This window comes from Phaenicophaeus curvirostris, chromosome 2, assembly GCF_032191515.1.
Source record: "Phaenicophaeus curvirostris isolate KB17595 chromosome 2, BPBGC_Pcur_1.0, whole genome shotgun sequence".
In the NCBI taxonomy this organism is placed as follows: Eukaryota; Metazoa; Chordata; class Aves; order Cuculiformes; family Cuculidae; genus Phaenicophaeus; species Phaenicophaeus curvirostris.
Window position 1 is genome coordinate 40,406,705 of NC_091393.1, and position 17,103 is coordinate 40,423,807.

Below are 17,103 nucleotides of genomic sequence, written 5' to 3' on the forward strand. Positions count from 1 at the left end.
GCCAGCTCCTTCAATACTCTTGGGTGGATCCCATCCAGCCCCATAGACTTGTGAGTGTCTAGCTGGGCAAGCAAGGCTCTGACCACCTCCACTTGGAGCCTCATTCTGCTCCTCTAACTCCTAGGTTTGTACACAGAGGGAACAACTTTCCTTACTATTAAAGACTGAGGCAAAGAAGGCATTAAGTACCTCAGCCTTGTCCTCATCCCCTGTCACAGTTGTTCCACAGTTTGTCCACAGTGAATCAGGACCCTGCTTCTACCTTCTTACAACAGGGATTCATAGGAAGGCAGACAGATAGCTGAAACCATGACTGTGTCCCACAGCCTTTAAGACAGGAACTACAATCTCATTTTTGTTTCTGAATTAGCATCTGGCAGATGCAGAAAGCTGTTGTTAATATCCAGCTCACAGAAATATGTGTGTGTGAATGAACTCATGGAAACGCTCTGATAACATCAGATACTGCAGGCAGTTTGGCATGTCCGTAATAACTGGATTGCCTTACCAAGGTTTCTACTTTCAGATCTGCATTTTTGTCAAAGTCAGTTTTAGGTAGGGACTAGCAGCAGAGCAATAAAATATTCACACAAGTCGATGAAATTCTGTTAACTAAGTTGTAACTGCAAGAACAAATTCTGACTGCTCTTCCGCCTGAGAAATCTTTCAAGGATAGTATGGCTGGAAAAAACAGCAGAATTACAGAAGAATCATAGAATCATAGAATCGCCAGGTTGGAAAAGACCCATCAGATCATCGAGTCCAACCATTCCTATCAAATACTAAACCATGCCCCTCAGCACCTGTCCACTTGTCCCTTAAACACCTCCAGGGAAGGTGACTCAACCACCTCCCTGGGCAGCCTGTTGTACAGGAGAGTTGCTGACAGGCAGGTCTAGTCTGCAGAATCTGTGGTTTTGGGCATGAGTCAAGAAACTTGCAGAATGCCTTCAGGATCTCAGTCTCTCTGCAGGGTTAGTGAGTAGGGGAAAGTATTTATTTGTAAGCTGAGTCAGCTCCTTGACACAGACTCCAGGAGGTCCTGCTTACACAGACACATGTCAGACTAAAAAAATCACTGGAGATGCACATATAAAAGGAAACATCTGTGCCAGTGACTAAAGCAAGTTAGAAATGCTGTCTTGCGCAATACAATTAAAAGGGCACAGAGATTCCCTGAAGGAAAGGTTTTACCTAGCTTCAGTGAAACGCATCTGGTTTCTTTGCATTTTTCCCATCAAACTTCCTACACTGCACCTGCAGATAGTCTGAGCAGTAATGTCTAGAACACAGTTCGAACTTCTGTAGAATATCTGCCTGCACCAAATGCACCTGCTATGCAGGTTATTTGATACCCTAGGTAATTTTGCCACTTTTTAAAGAACCTGCAAACGCAAACAAAAATCAGTGTCTTCCCTGCCCCTGCCCCCACCACTACGTCCGCTCTCTTCTCATCAGCAGGTAACTGCACCAGATGATTTCACAAGAACTGTGGACATTAGTATCTGACTGAAGTGAAAAGGCTGTTCCCTGACAAGTCAGATGTCTCTGCAACCGATTCAGGGCTAAAGGCCCTTCTTGACCTTGACTTTGATCTTCTACTTCCTCTCTGGGTTCCTCTTACTGCTTTAACTCTCTTACTGTTTCCTTTTCAAGTGGCTCTTTATAGCTTTTGAGCTTCCTGACTTCTCTCTTACTCCTAGAATCCTAGAATCATATTCCTAGAACCACAGAACAGTTTGGGTTGGAAAGGATCTTTAGAGGTCATCTAGCCCAACCTCTGTGCAGTGAACAGGGGCAGCTTCAGCTAGATGAGCTGGTTCAGAGCCCTGACCTTCAATGTTTCCAGGGATGGGGCATCTACCACCTCTCTGGGCAACCTGTTCCAGTGTTTCAGCAGCCTCACCATAAAAAATTTCTTACTTGCATATAACCTGGATCTACCATCTCTTGGTTTAAAACCATTACCTCCTTGTCCTTTCGCAGCAGATTCTGCTAAAAAGTTTGCCCTCCATTTACTAAAAGATTTCTAAGAAGAAATTCTATAAATGAAAATAAAATAAAAGGTATTTTTATGTCTGGATTGTTTCTCTTTCTCCTTCTTCTCTCCTTCAGTCTGAATCAATTGTGTAACAAAATCCTTCAGGTTTTCTCACTCTCCCTTCTGCCCTTGCTCTCCCAAGGTTTTTTAAGAACAGCCATAATTTCTCTTTCTTCCGTTTAACATCGTTAACTCTCCTATGGAAGTTCATCCAGCTGTTCTGCCCTCTCTTTCTCAGTCCATCACTGTGGCCAAGGTTGACCAGTTATTTTGATCTGTACTACATGCATGTAGCTGAATGGCAGTATGAGAAGGGGAAGAGGACCCAGCTGCTGCATGCTAGAGACGAGCTTCACAAATGATATGCATGTTGCAACACCTGGCTCTCAAGAGACTGGCTTTCTATGTAGCTTCAGAGCCCTAATCCTTGCATGAAACCCACAACAGCTAAAGGAGAGAGCAAGGAACTCTTTCAGCCTGAGCTGTGGTGGTTGTCTGACCAGCTGCCAGTGAGATCCCCTTGAGACACTGGGTGTTATGCACCTCGTCCTTCACTGCAGGCAAGCACTTCTATCCTCTCTATACACACAGATATGAATTCTGTCCTGAAATAAGGCACCCATGCCAGTGTTTGTTCACATGCTGTCACAGTCACTACTATAAGAAAACTTCCAATTCTTAATAGTCCACTGCTCAGACCAGCATACTGAAGGCACAAATTAGTTTTTTTATCTTCTTACAGGACATTGCAAACCTATGCAGTGACTGTCTTTCTCTCATTATTTCATAAAACTTTCATTTTGCAATAGAAAAGATTAAAGTTGCCTCATCTTATAGCACTATGTAGCTAATTTAAGAATCCATAATCGAGGTGAGTTCAAAAACTCATAAAAAGAAGGTGGACTTGAACTCACATAAGTGTTTGAACTACTGAATAATGGGGAAAATAAATACCTTGTACATTGAACCAGATTCATTGAATACCAAATGCATCTATTCTTACCAATTAGCTCAGTAGGTATTTGCTTAAAATAAAGATCTCAGGGTAGCTTAGCTACGTAAACTAGGTAGCAACAGACTGTACACAAAACACACACTTAAATCCTGAGGGAACTTCACTGCTGGAAAATTGGCACGCACTGTCTCATTTGTATTGTGCAGAAGTACTGCAGGGTTTTGAAGATACGAATTTTTGACTCAGATGCCCAAGTCTTTGTTTTTCTGATGTGATACTCTTGAGGCTAAATGAAATGCTTAAGGGTTTTTCCTTGTTAGGCAATATATCTCTTCATTGTATTAATGGGTTTTACCCACCATCATTTTCTCTTGGGATGCAGGCAAATGTTCACATAAATATTGGTGAGATAAATATTGTTCTTGCTACCACTGATTGCATTTGGGTAATGTTGGGCCATTACCTGCCAATGGGAGAATCGCACCACTGCATTTATAAAACTATTTTCACTTGGTGAGACACCTTGCTGGCCTCACCCAAACAGAGATAACTGCAAATACAGCCATTTTTCCTTTTAACGTTTCTCAGAATTTTAACATTTCTCAGAATGACCAGATCTGCTAAAACAGATCTGTAACTTAGGTCTGTCATTTATGTCTGAAATGAAGACGTTAGAGGTTCACTGGGTGGAGAGACAAGTACGTGTGGGCTAAATAATTACTCTAAATTAGTCCATTTTGATAAACACCGCCTGAAACAAACATGAACCACAGTAATTAACATTAAAATTATGGTTTTCTAGAGCTGATAGTGTAATCTATTGTATATAGATGCTTATGCAAGTTTCTTTTTTGAATAAATCATAAATTGTGTTGGAGTTCAGCCTTTTTGTTATACAAAGCTCTTTCTTCACATTAGCTGCTCTCATTAATGGACACATTCCTGCACAACATTTAAAAAACACAGCTATTGCTTCTTATTTTGTTTTTTAATCCAAACTATATGGCTTCACTGCAAGGGGACACACAAAGATAAGTTAAAACCAAGTGTGGCATCAAATCCTCCTCTTTTAAAAAGGGAACTATTTTCATTTCAAAGTGCTCTTTTTAAGGAAAACCCTCTGAAGAATATCTGAATCACCGAAATGTGATTCAGGGCTACTCCTCCAGTCCTTGTAAAGATTTATTCCCCACAGTATGTTTGCTAGTTCTTTGCAAACTGTATGTCTGAAATCAATACTAGATGCTTCCTTTTCAAATTCAAAATTGATTTTAGCCAGTTAAAAGACAACATCCAAACAAATCATTGTCATCTTTTCAGAACATTTATTAACACAGCTGGAAATAATCGTTCATTCAGTAGGAATTCCCACACTGCATCTTACAGAAAAAAAAACAAAAGAAAAAAGAAAAATAGGAAGACTATTCCTGACCCTCTAGATTGATTCCAACCATTGTAAAGGAATGGTGAGCAATCTAGCAGTTTAAATTGAGTTTTAGAAATGTGCTCATACTGACATTGTGCTGCAAGAATATGTACAACACAGAGAGATTAAATCCCATTTCTTTTATTTACTTCAGCAAGAACACTAAATATGAAACCCCTGTCAGACTGCTGTATTTCCAGCATTTCCAGCTGTGGTCTCACATGGCTGTAACTCCTCCTAGCACTCAGGGCAATCACCTAATTGCAGAATACATTTCCTTTATTTCACTCTACTAGTTCCTTGTCTGTTTATCTCGACCTTATGCACAAGTTCAAAATCCATTGATTTAAAATATGTCTTTACAAAGAAAGTGGACTGGAAGTGTCTAGCTCTGTGGTTTGTTCTTCACAGACTTTCTGATAAGCTGTTTTCACTGACAACATAAGTTCCCATGTTTTTATAAATTCCTGGAGAAGTGTGGAGGCTAGACGAGAGAGAAGGAACCATTGATTCTATTCCATACTGTGTATGATGAAAAATTTCTTAATGTTGTCCTATTCATTTGCAATTTACAGAAACCAGTGAAAATCATGGCATTTCCCAGGTTTCTTTTGAGTAGAACTTCTTTAGAAAGACATCTTTTGCTGGTTATGAGCGATTTGTAAAAACTCATTGAAAATTCAGGTACTAAATTGATTTTACAAGTCTGGCAGCCCAACCTTGTGTTTCTTCCTATATGTAAACCTAGAATATCTGATTCAGTAGCAGAAACTTCCTTTTAGTGATGGCCTTTGCAGAATGAGGGATTCATACACCTTTTTGCCTCTTAAGAGTATCAGATAAAATTTCCTCCCCTACATCATACACTTTTAAACTATTACTATGTTTCTCTTGTTACCTTTTATCCCAGTTTCTTAAGTGCCACTCTTTTTAATCACTCTTTCCCGGGATTCTACTTAGCATTGGACAATACTGCTTCAGAACTGAGTAACGTATTTTGAGTCCTAACAAGTGATCACACCCAGGAATTAAAGCACAGATCACGGGAATTTTGGCATTAATCGCCTGCCTCCCTCATCCACTAATTCTTGGTGACAGTAAATTCTTATTTTTAAAGATACACTTTGCATTTCAAACTCATTGAAAGTTATTAATTATAGTGACAGAAGGTTTTAGTAAGAATAACCAACAGAAAACGTCTGCATAAATTGCTGTGCATATGCATGATCCTGCAATGACAACAATGAAGTAATTAGCTTAAAAAGCAGTCTTGCTGAAGACTGAAGCAGCTTCTCTCTGCCAACACCTCAGTACATGGTGTGCCAGTATTGTCCACTGCATTATTTTTGCATAAGTAAGAGACTTAGTTTTGAAATGATGATTTCCCTGGTATTGATACATATGAACACAGAAACACCTATCCAGGCCATGCTATTTCAAGGCAGAAGTAATTAAGAAAGAAAGAAGCACAAGGTGCTGTGATATCCAACGATAACTCCTATCACTAACAGTTTACTGCAGGGTTTTTTTCAACTTCTGGGAAAGGATTCAGGTTGGAATGACATGAACTTCCCATTGTCTCAGAGCCAATGTATATTTTTACCAACTGTATGCCATCGATTGAGCGAATAAACAGAGAATTACAATAACTGACTCTTTAAGTTTAAGTGTTATTCCCAACCTTTTATTTATGGAGAATTCGCTGTGTGAAGTAAAAGCAATTGCAGTGCAGGATGTGGAAACAGTCAGAAATGTGCATGTGCAACTGCTAGAGACCAGGCACTGTGCCTGAGGGCAATAAAGTCCTCAAAGCCCAATTATAGATACAAAGGAAGACAGGAAAATTAACTACTTTCTGCATAGCTGATATTAAATGGACTTTGTATGTTTTGGTAGTCAGAGTTCATTGCAGGGTTAAACCCTATAAGCTGGTCCAAAGGAACTAGGGGCAGAGATTGTAATGGAAATACCTTTAAACTATTGTAACCCTGGATTTGAGTTGCACATTATAGAAATTACTATAGCAGGAGCCACCTGAAGCAGTAGAGGACAAGTCTTACAAGAAGCAGTGCAAGTGCAGCTGTGACCTGACCTGATTTGGCTTTGGTGCCCAAACTCCACCCAACACACTATCCCTCCTGTCCTGAGTGACCACCATAACAGACGGAACCCAAAGTTCTGGATTAAATGAACTCAGTGGACATTTTAAAGACATTTTACAGCATTGTTCCATGTACTAAGGGAACAATATCTGTGTATTACAACAAAGAATGGGAAGGGGAGATGGTGATTAATGAGGATGCACCGAACAGTGTGGGACCTGAGCATGACATAAATGGTACGGAATAAAGGGTGGAAAATGTGCTGGTTTTGGCTAGGATAGAGCTAATTTTCTTTCTAGTAGCTGGTATAGTTCTGTGTTTTGGATTTAGGATGAGAATAATATAGATAATACACTGATGTTTTAGTTGTTGTTGAGCAGTGCTTACACAGAGTCAAGGTCTTTTCTGTTCCTCACGCCACCCTGCCAGCAAATAGGCTGGGGCTGCACAAGAGTTTGCGAGGAGACACAGCTGGGAGAGCTGACCCCAACGGACCAAAGGGGCTTTCCATACTATATGACATCAGGCTCAGCAATGCGAAACTGGGTAAGAAGGAGGTCATTGGGCACTGGAACAGGCTGCCCAGGGAGGTGGTTGAGTCACCTTCCCTGGAGGTGTTTAAGGCACGGGTGGACGAGGTGCTAAGGGGCATGGTTTAGTGTTTGATAGGAATGGTTGGACTCGATGATCCGGTGGGTCTCTTCCAACCTGGTTATTCTATGTTTCTATGATGTTCAGAGTTATGGCATTTTATCTTTCTGAGTAACTCTAATGCCTATTGGAGCCCTGCTTTCCTGGAGATGGCTGAACACCTGCCTGACAATGGAAAGGGGTGAATGAATCCCTTGTTTTGCTTTGCTTACATGCACAGTTTTTGCTTTACCTATTAAACTGTCTTTATCTCAACTCAAGAGTTTTCTCACTTTTATTCTTCTGATCCTCTCACCCATCCCATCCAGGGATAAGGAGTGACCAAGGAGCTGGGTGATGTTTAGTTGCCAGCTGGGGTTGAGCCACAACAAATATGTTCACCTAGCATTTCCAAACAGATTGCTATGTATGTTTTGTATTAGGCCAAGAAAGACCACCAAACTAAAATGTGAAAACCTTCTGAAGAGAGTCACACGTTGATGCACTCCTTTCATCATCTGGGTTAATAAAACAGAGGATAAAAATCCTGTACCTCACATCTGTAAAAGCCACGCTTACTGCTTTATGAATCAGCTGACTCCGAGGGCCTTCTCTGTGAACAATTTTATTAGCAGTCTTATAAGTAAAATAGTGTCATCTGGAAATTCTTGTTCTACAGTGACAAAGATTTGGTCTGAAAAGTTCTGTGAAACAATTTACCAGAGGTGACTTATCAGGGCAGTGATAAAAACAACTGTGAGAGGAATCAGGTCTGCTGGTCCTTTTCCTTGTCTGTTTGCTAGCGCATATGTTTGAAAAGATCTATTACCAAAGATATTTGCTTCTAGAGCAGTTATTATCACTTCAGGAATGTTTACAACAACCTCTTCAATGATCTCTATATTCCCTTTTAGACCTCTGTGGAACAATTGATAAATTCTAAAAGACTGACCAAACCCATGCAATCACACATAGACTAAACAGAAAGACAGAGAGGAACAGAGAGAGGAAGAAAGGAAAAAGAAGGAAGGAAGGAACAAAGGAAGTAGACATACATCAAAGAAAACTGGTCATCGTAACCTATGCCTTTGAAAGTAGGAAACAGTGGAGCCAGACAAGAAAGCAACCACAAAGATAAACTGGGAGGTAAATGCTCTGCTTGCAAAAAGGGTGAAAATATCAGTTCTGAGCTTGAGGATGCAGCTGCTGGGCTCTACCCAGGAGGAACCCATGACCCCACTGCACAGCAAAGGGCAGCAGCAGCACAGCAGCACAGCTGCCAGGACTACCCGCTGTGCCAGACCCAGCAATGACTGAAACAGCTTCCTTCATACTTACTCTCACAGCTCAAGGCCTGTGTTTCATTTCAATTTAAATAATAAATGTGAAACTATTGTAACTCCTTACAGGCATGAGGACAGCAGGATTTACCGTGAACAGTCTGGAAAAACCAAAACAACATTTGTTTTGTTTAATTTAAAAAGCTGTTAGTTTTCTCGGTTCCAAGAAAACTAAAGTGATGGCAAGAAACAGGGTTGTGCAGATTGCCTGAAATGGTGTTAATTACATTTTTAATCACTGAAAATTAAATTAGGCTTGAACTATACATTATTTATTTCTTGTCTGAGTTGTCCAAAGGCAGTGTAACAAGCTAACAGATATTGAATTATAATTACAAGCATACATAACTATAGCAGCTTTAGAGACTATTCCAAGTATATCCTGGCTGATCAATACAGAATTTGTTCAATTTACAACATGGTATATTTAACAAAACCAGTAAAATAGAAAATGGTGTAAAATATTATACATAATCTTAACTTATTTTGTTTATTGGGTGTGCTTTTTTCTAACTGCCTTGGAGAGGCTGTTTATATGTTTCCAAGCATTGTGAAGATTTAGTTCTCTGCCAATGTTATAATCTGATGGACTGTCTTTGGTCATGACTATCAAGAAAGAGAAATCCTTAGGTCTCCAGGTACTGATGACTGGGGCATAGGCAGCTTTAGGTAGCACAGCTTGTGTGGACCCATTCTGCTCCATGGTTATAGATCTTTCTGGACTATATGGATGTTTGGTATTTATAAAATGGATTAAGTAACAAAACAGATCTCTTTTTAATGGCATTAAATTTATTGCCTTTTGAGGGAGAACAACAGCAACTTGCATCTACTTCCAGAAAAGTCAATGTCAGTATTAATATCAGGTACAGGAAATGATCTGGTCAGGCTTAAGTAAGTAATTCTTAAACCTTTTGCTGTAGCACAGTTGAACAAAGCTTAGAACAAATGAGACATTCAAAGATCAGTTTTTAATCCTTTCTGTTCTTCCTCAGAGACTGAGAAAATAGAAAGCAAGAAAGGCACTGTAACCGCTCCAAGAACAGTACCCTCTGACACTGCCTTTCATCCAGGTCAAACAAAAAGTCAACCCTAAATTGCCTGACAACACACAAGCCTTCATGCTTTTCCTGAAGTTCCCATCCTTTCACAATTTGAGTTATAATACAAACATCAGTTATCCACTTAGAAGGTGAACCTCCAAAGGTTAGGAAGGTATTCTGATAAGTTGCAGATGTTTACTAGAGCTTTATTCACATTGCTAGGGCCCTTTGAGGTATTGAAATGAGTGTGCTCCTTTGAATTGGATGTTTGCCTTTGCTCTATCAGCTGCATTACATCTTATTTTTAATGGTGCTGGTTTCTAGTTAAACTGAAATAGTTTGACTCATTCTGTGTCAAAAATAATGGATTCTCCCTTAAAAGTCTGGCTTATAGTTTCTCATGGTCAAATGTTGCAAGATGGGAAGAGTTAGGAGGGAGGTAAGTGTTACTGCAGAAGGTGGCTATGGTTTAACATGAGGAAGCAGGAGTCTTCTGCTCCCTGATATGAGCAAGGTGGCCCTGAGCAACACAGGCAAAGAGTGGCTATGAAGATGGGACAGGCTATCTTGAGGGCGCTTGAGGTTCCTGGAGCTTGACTGGCACTATGCCATAAGCAGGGCTCAGCAAATGTGATGTGATGTGATGCTATGTGATGTGATGTGATAATTTGTACTAGCGGGTAAGAAACCAAGGTAACAGTCTACTAAAACACTGTTTGGGGTTTCCATTTTCCCTTAACAGAAATGTCCTCGTTTCTTAACTATGCTGGTACTTCTGAGAGTGTAAGTACCACCAATTAGAGATTCCTACAGTGATACTGAGTAGTCCCAGAATAAAGTAATGATGATGAGTCTGGAAGCATTTTTAAATTTCAATTTACTGTTTCAAACTCAGCCTTCTCCCACTGAAAATCCTCAGCAAAATATATCACTCCTATAATTAGTAAAAAAATTATTTCAAGAAGCAATCATTTGCAACAAGCTACACAAAAAGCCTATGGAAATGCTGGGTCTCTATCCTTTTCCAAAAATAGGTGGGTTTTTGTGTGTGAATTAGCCTAAATTTCTACCCTACAAATATTTAAAAAAATATTTAGTTATGCTTACCCTTCCTTATTCAGTCTATACAACTGGTTCATCCTTGCTTTCAAATGAGGACTGAATTATACACAAAACCCAATTCTTCAGCAAGTGAAAAGTTGTTTGTAAAAAAGATCAATCAAGAATCTGAAAGTTGATCTTTTCGGTGAGGCATGTATCAGCTGACAGTTACCAGGACAGTGCTAGAGACTCTGTCATCACTAAACCTGAGGGTAAAGTAACAATAAATACTTAGTGGGCTTCCATGGCAAGTTTGGGATATTTTTTTCCTATGAAGTGCTATTGTGATATGCCTGCCAATTCCCTCCTAAACTCCTGGAGAATGCCTCCACAAACTTCTTTCTCTGTGGAGGAGGACTAAAGGGATTAAAAAGGAATCACCTAGATTTCTCTAGATTAATTTCTATATCCAATACATCAGTAGTGCCACGCAAGCCATAATTCAAAGTTCTTTGGCAGCTGCTGACAAGTCTAGGCAGATACAATATATGTAAGAGGAAAAAAAGAGGGAAGGGGAAAACAAGCTTCTTACCCCCCCTCCACCACCACCCAATTATCATTACCACCCTTAAGACCTGAAGAAAAATCTCCTATGAACTGGACATTTAGTCAAATGGAACTTGATTGACAAGGGGGAAGATATGTTCATCACCGTCTGGAGTACTAAAATGTCAGAGGCACTGTGGGAGAGGGACTAAAGCACTAATCTACTCTGACAGATCCCTCTGCAATCACTGCAAAGCCCAGCAAAGGACAGATGAATATCCTGGAATTCTAGAAATTTTCTGGTCAATATTGCTCTAACAAATAACAGAGCTTTCTGAATGCCTGATTAAAGGATACAAGTAAATTCTCAGAAAAGATGAACAGGAGCCACTGCTATACAAGGGATACAATATTGAAGGAAGTCCAGCATTAAACTGCACCTGAAAAAAAAAAATCCTACAAACAGACCCATAGTGGAAAAGAAACACTATTTTTTTTTCTCTTTAAAAAGCCTCTAAATGCTGACCTTAAGATTCACTGAAGGCGAGTGAAAGACAAGAGAAGAAATTTCATTTAAACAAATACAAAAGTGATTTGCAGTTCATTTGTTGACAGCCCTGTAACATTGCCTGGCAAACAGCTACCAATCTGGGTAGGAAATCTGTTCCCTTAGAGCGGCAAGATGGGTACAGATGGAAGTGGCTGCGTGGAGGAGCCCAGCCAGACAGCGACAGGGTTGCTTTCCTCAGGAGCTCTGAAGTTGGAAACAAAATGATGGGGCCAAAATTTTATTTTGCATCAAAGCATGTCAGGATTTTCAGCCATCTGTGCCCCACTAGTCTCCTGAGAGACAGAAACCTTTGACACACCAGCTTTTGCTAAAAGGAGTGGCTAATTGGATCCTTTGTCCATTAATACTAATCTTTTCACTGAAGTGACAAGCAAGCGTGACCTGTCATCTCTGATTCCACTGCTTTATGTGGCTGTGTAAATCTGGAGCTGCGGCTCTCACTTCACTGGAGTGACCTCCGAAAGGCTCTGGGCAACCTGAGCTGATGAGCTGAGTGATGCAGATATCTCTAGCCAATTTCATCTCCAAAGGATCAGGGTTTACTTCTGGGTAGGTCCATCCTTTGGTACTCTGGAAGAAGTCACGCATATTTACACGGGGGCTGTGTTTACTATACAGTTTCAAAGTTCTTTTATGAGCACAATTTACTGCAATCCACAACAAACAGTGGTCAGGCTTTTTTCCTGTGGAGGGATGAGCAGATTTTATAAATGAGGCTTTTTTTATCAGATAAAAAGATGCGAGTGATGCAAAGTGTATTGCAACTTTAATGGTTTAATGACTTAATCACATATCAGTAATTACATTGTGAAGGAGCATTTTTTCCTCCTGTCTAATTTAGTGGGAGAGAGCAAGAAGGGTTATGTAAGGAGCATCTATGATCAATGACCGCAGATTATTCAAAGCAAGTGCTGTAAGTGATCCAAACCCACAAAAACTACTCCTGCTCTTTCAGTCTCTCCTCCAACTCATCAGCCAAGCACAACCCAGTGCCAGCTATCATCCTAAACATAGACAAGAAGTGTTGGAGAGGAGAAAAGTTGCTATAATAGTGCAAGATCTACAGGTAAAATGCAGGAAACCAAGCTGAGTATTTTAATAACGCATATATTTTTGTTAAAGAACTCCCATATGGGTCTCACTGAAAAATGAGTGTTGTACCAGAACCTTCCAGCATTTGGTTTGAATTTCTTAGGGTGTACAAATGTAAGAATGGCTTTTTAAGAGGACATGTCATTAACAACTGTGATATTTAGGGAGTCTGCAATCTGAAAATTCCTCTGTGTAGGTCACTACTGCACTGGCATGACTGAATCAAGTAAAAAAGTATGAACAAATGAAGGGAGAATGTGAACATAAGAGAAAGAAAAGAGAAGAAGGGACTCAAGCCACCACAGATACTACATGCCAATGAGGCAAATCAGTGCTGCTGTTCAGATCCAATGGGTGGGAGCTATGGCAGAAGCACTGGCTACTGGTCTTGGGGCACAGCTAGATGAGCCTGTATGTAACATGTCAGCAGCTGGCTGTGTTCTGTCTCCAGTGAGGTTTCCGCTGTGGCAATGCTCTGACTTGTAACAGGTGGCAGCAGCTACAAGGAAATGTCTAACAAAAACAAGAATTTAGGTTATTCAGACAAGCCTGCAAGAAGATGAGGACAGCAGTAAGGACAACTGGATATAATCAGACCACAGAGAAATGCTTGGTTTCCTGTCCTGGAGCAAAAATAGTAACTTATACACCACCAGCACACCCCCCTTAGCTTTTTATAAGCAAAATAAAGTCCTCAAACTACAGCGCAGGCAGCAGTTTAAGACATTCCTTTGAAGACATTCAAGAAATTCCAGAAAGAAGGTATCCTTATCGTAAAGCCAGATGCTACCCACACACCCATGAACAAGTATTTAATGACTTGTAGAAATGATCTGTGCTCCAAGGCTGGCCTCAGCAAAGTAGAAAAGCAGAGTGGCACTGGAGACACTCAGGAATGCTACAGCCTGGGTTCACCTCCAGACTGTACTCCCTGAAGACCTACATGAGGAGCCTGGGTCTCACTGTCATGAGAGATTGAGATGGGACAAGCTCTCTGAGCAAAGCCCACATTTATGATAGGAATAAAGGATGGGACATACTAGTGTTGTGTTCTGCTGGTCTAGAAGTGGCTGTGACATTCTGGAACTTTGGCAAGCTACATCATGCTGGCTTTCCTTCATGAAAATATGCAGAAATGCTAATTAGGGAAGACTTTATTCATCTGGTATGGAGCTCCTGCTTTTGGTAGGAGCAAGAAGAGAGCCCACAGTCGTTATGCATATGGACCAGATCCCTTTTCTGCCACAAGTTGTAAATTAGTTCTGAAGGTTTAGTGTGTCACTTATTAAATGGAGAAACTAGCACTGTGTTTGTACTCCAAGTTTGAGTTGCATGGCTATGACATAGCTGGTTTTAAAGTAAATACTTGCATGCTGCTAGCAGGGCAGCTGTAGAAGTACAGAAATCAATGTGTGCTGCAACATCTCTCTACCTGAGAAGCTCAGTAAATTGTCAAGCTGTTAAAGTTTTAAGATGTCTTTGGTATGCCTATATTAACTGTTAATAACAATGTATTTTGTCACAGTCCTGTTTATTGACACAGAACATAAAAATTCCTGTTGCCCTTTACACAGCAAGAACCAGAGTAATATTAGACATTTTCATCAGCCAGCATTGAATGGCATAGCCCAGTGCATATTTAAACTTCGCTACATGCCTGGAGTATTCAGTTACTAAAAAGAGCTTGATTGCTTCTTACGTTTATCTCTTATGCCCACCAGTCTCAGTTACGGTTTAGCTATTTCCCCAGATGAACAATGCTAATGACTTTGAAAGGCATTTAAATGGAAGATAAATTTCAATTAGTAGGTAAAAGCCTTAAGGTAAGTTGTGCTAGGGCACATCTTTTGTTTTTTTTCTGAACCACTGATACAAATTACTATCTATATCTGTTCAGCATACAGCGAAGATGAAAGAACACCCCACTCATGCACAATTTCTAGCCACCCCCTACCAGAAAGCAATTATCTCCCACACCTTCCCAAGGCGTTAGTATGGAACTGGGGGAAAGAAACATGAAAATGCAGCCTTCCATAATGTGTTGCTGTTGTTCCTAACAGGGCTGCCAAGTTCTAGTATGGGCTTCCAGCTCTAAATGCATGACGGGGTAACAAAATGAATGCAAGTTATTATATATAATGGGTATAGTTTCCTGTGATCATCATGGAAAAAATTGTTAGAAGTCATGATTAGATGTGCTAAAAAGTCAGTTTATTTCTCTTGTTGCATTGTACCAAAGAAGGGGGGTGGCATGTGAAACAGCGAACAAAGACATTCAGAAGTAATAAAATAAATTGGGAGGCCAAGCAACTAAACAATATTTAGGTGCTTAAGCAGCCATGGTTTGGCTTTGATATCTGTTTTTCTTTTAGATGGTTGACTCAAATCCAGTAGCTAAAACCTGACCTGAAATCTTGCTTCAACAACTTTTTCTTTGTTTTATCACTAAACTAATCTTGTATTACAAGAGGAAGACATACTGAAGTTGAAAGGGCAAACTGTTCTCTGTGCAATAGTAGCATTCGACAGCACATGGTGTTTATAGATGTCCTGAGATATAATTACAAGAACCACATGAGAAGCGCTTTCTGAGAAGCTGGAGCAGGCCAGTGAGAGTGTTAATTAAATCCAGTACAAGGTTTTAGTACCAGGAATTCCATTTGACTGGCACAAAATATTGCTCCTCTCCCAGGGGAGCAAACTGCTGAAGTGTGCCATGCAGTTTCGGGAAGATCCTAAATCATGACAGCATCATAACAATTTTAGGATAATATCTTGGCCTCCTAGTGCTTTATGACACAGTCCAGCCTCTCATTCTGGAGATGAAGGGAACTCCCAAAGATTGTTTCATTAAAGATGAGAGTGAATTTTGCTTTTGTTTTTGGCTGATGTACTTTTTGTTTTCCTTATCTTGTTTTTCTCATGCTAGCCACAAAGTTGGTCACTGAACACATGCATGATATGGACTCTTGTTTTCTGGTGTAAAACCAAACCTAGAAAGTGTATAGGTCAAGAGAAGGTGAGGCACTCATCTCTATTGCAAAGAGAAGCCCAGAATGGATGAAGAGACATACGCAAAATTCCACCTGTGCTGGAGAGCAGTTTGTGCTGCCCTACAGAAAGCAACTCCATGGAAGACTCCATGGAGAAAAATCTTCAGTGTACTGAAGAGGGAGAATTCCCAGAGTCCTTTCTCTTCCTATTCTTCCTCTCAGATAAATGAGTCTCAGGGAAAGCAGGAAACAGACTGTATTTGCATGAAGGACTCTGTGTCCTGGCCCAAGGAGTGATCAGAAAAGTAACAGGAGCCCTAAACCAAAATCATATTCTTAGAAACCATGTCATCTGAACAGATGCAGTGCTGTTGAAGTTCACTGGATAAACTAGGTTTTATTTTCTACAGCATCTCTTTAAATACAGTAACAAGAAGTCAGCGGGTTCATGGGTAGATACCCACTGGAATGTTTTGTTGAACATTAATAACTCTACAGCGCCAGGTTCCAGCTATGTGGGCCAAACCAAACATAAAACAGTTTTTGGTTTCGATCCTGCACATAACCTCGGGGAGTTACGTTGAAACTTCCTGTTTCCTCTGCTAACTACCATGCATTTCACAGCCTACAAATGCAAGCTAGTGAAGAGCTTTTACAAAATCATCCTTGGAAGGAAACCAAAGAGGAAGAAAACAGCTTCAGAGTAACGCAAATGTCTTGGAACAACCGCCTGTGAAATACGGGAAGGGAAAGAGGCTTGTGGAAAGGAAACCATTCATCCCAGATCTCTTTTCAAAGTGATCATAAGAAACCAACAAGGTCCTTGCCCTGAACTTCAACATAGAGCTGCATCCCAGGAGCCTCCTGGCTCTTCACAGTCATCTCCACTGTAGTCAGTGCCTATAGGCACTGAGAGGAACAGAAATGTTGTCCCTGGTCTGTGATTTTAAATGAAGGTGGAAGCAAACATCTGTTTTACTGAACAGTGATACTTCTCCATGTACAAATACTCACTTTGGTTTGGCTTCAGCTGCTGCACGTTGTCTGTTACTTTTCTTGCCTCTGCATCAGCACAGGAGAAGGAGAGCCTGAAATCTTGGGGCATTGCCACTTGAGAATTACCATTACTGATTTTCTGAAGAGTAGATTTCCACTTTACTAAAAACAACGATAATGTAAACCAAACCCTTGGTAAGCAATCGGCTGCTATTTCACATCAATCCAGAGCCAGCAGTGACAGACAGAAAAATATTGAACAATTTAGTTCTTCTTCATGTACAAAAATTCAATTTGACTGCACTTCAGACACTGCTACTTTGTTGT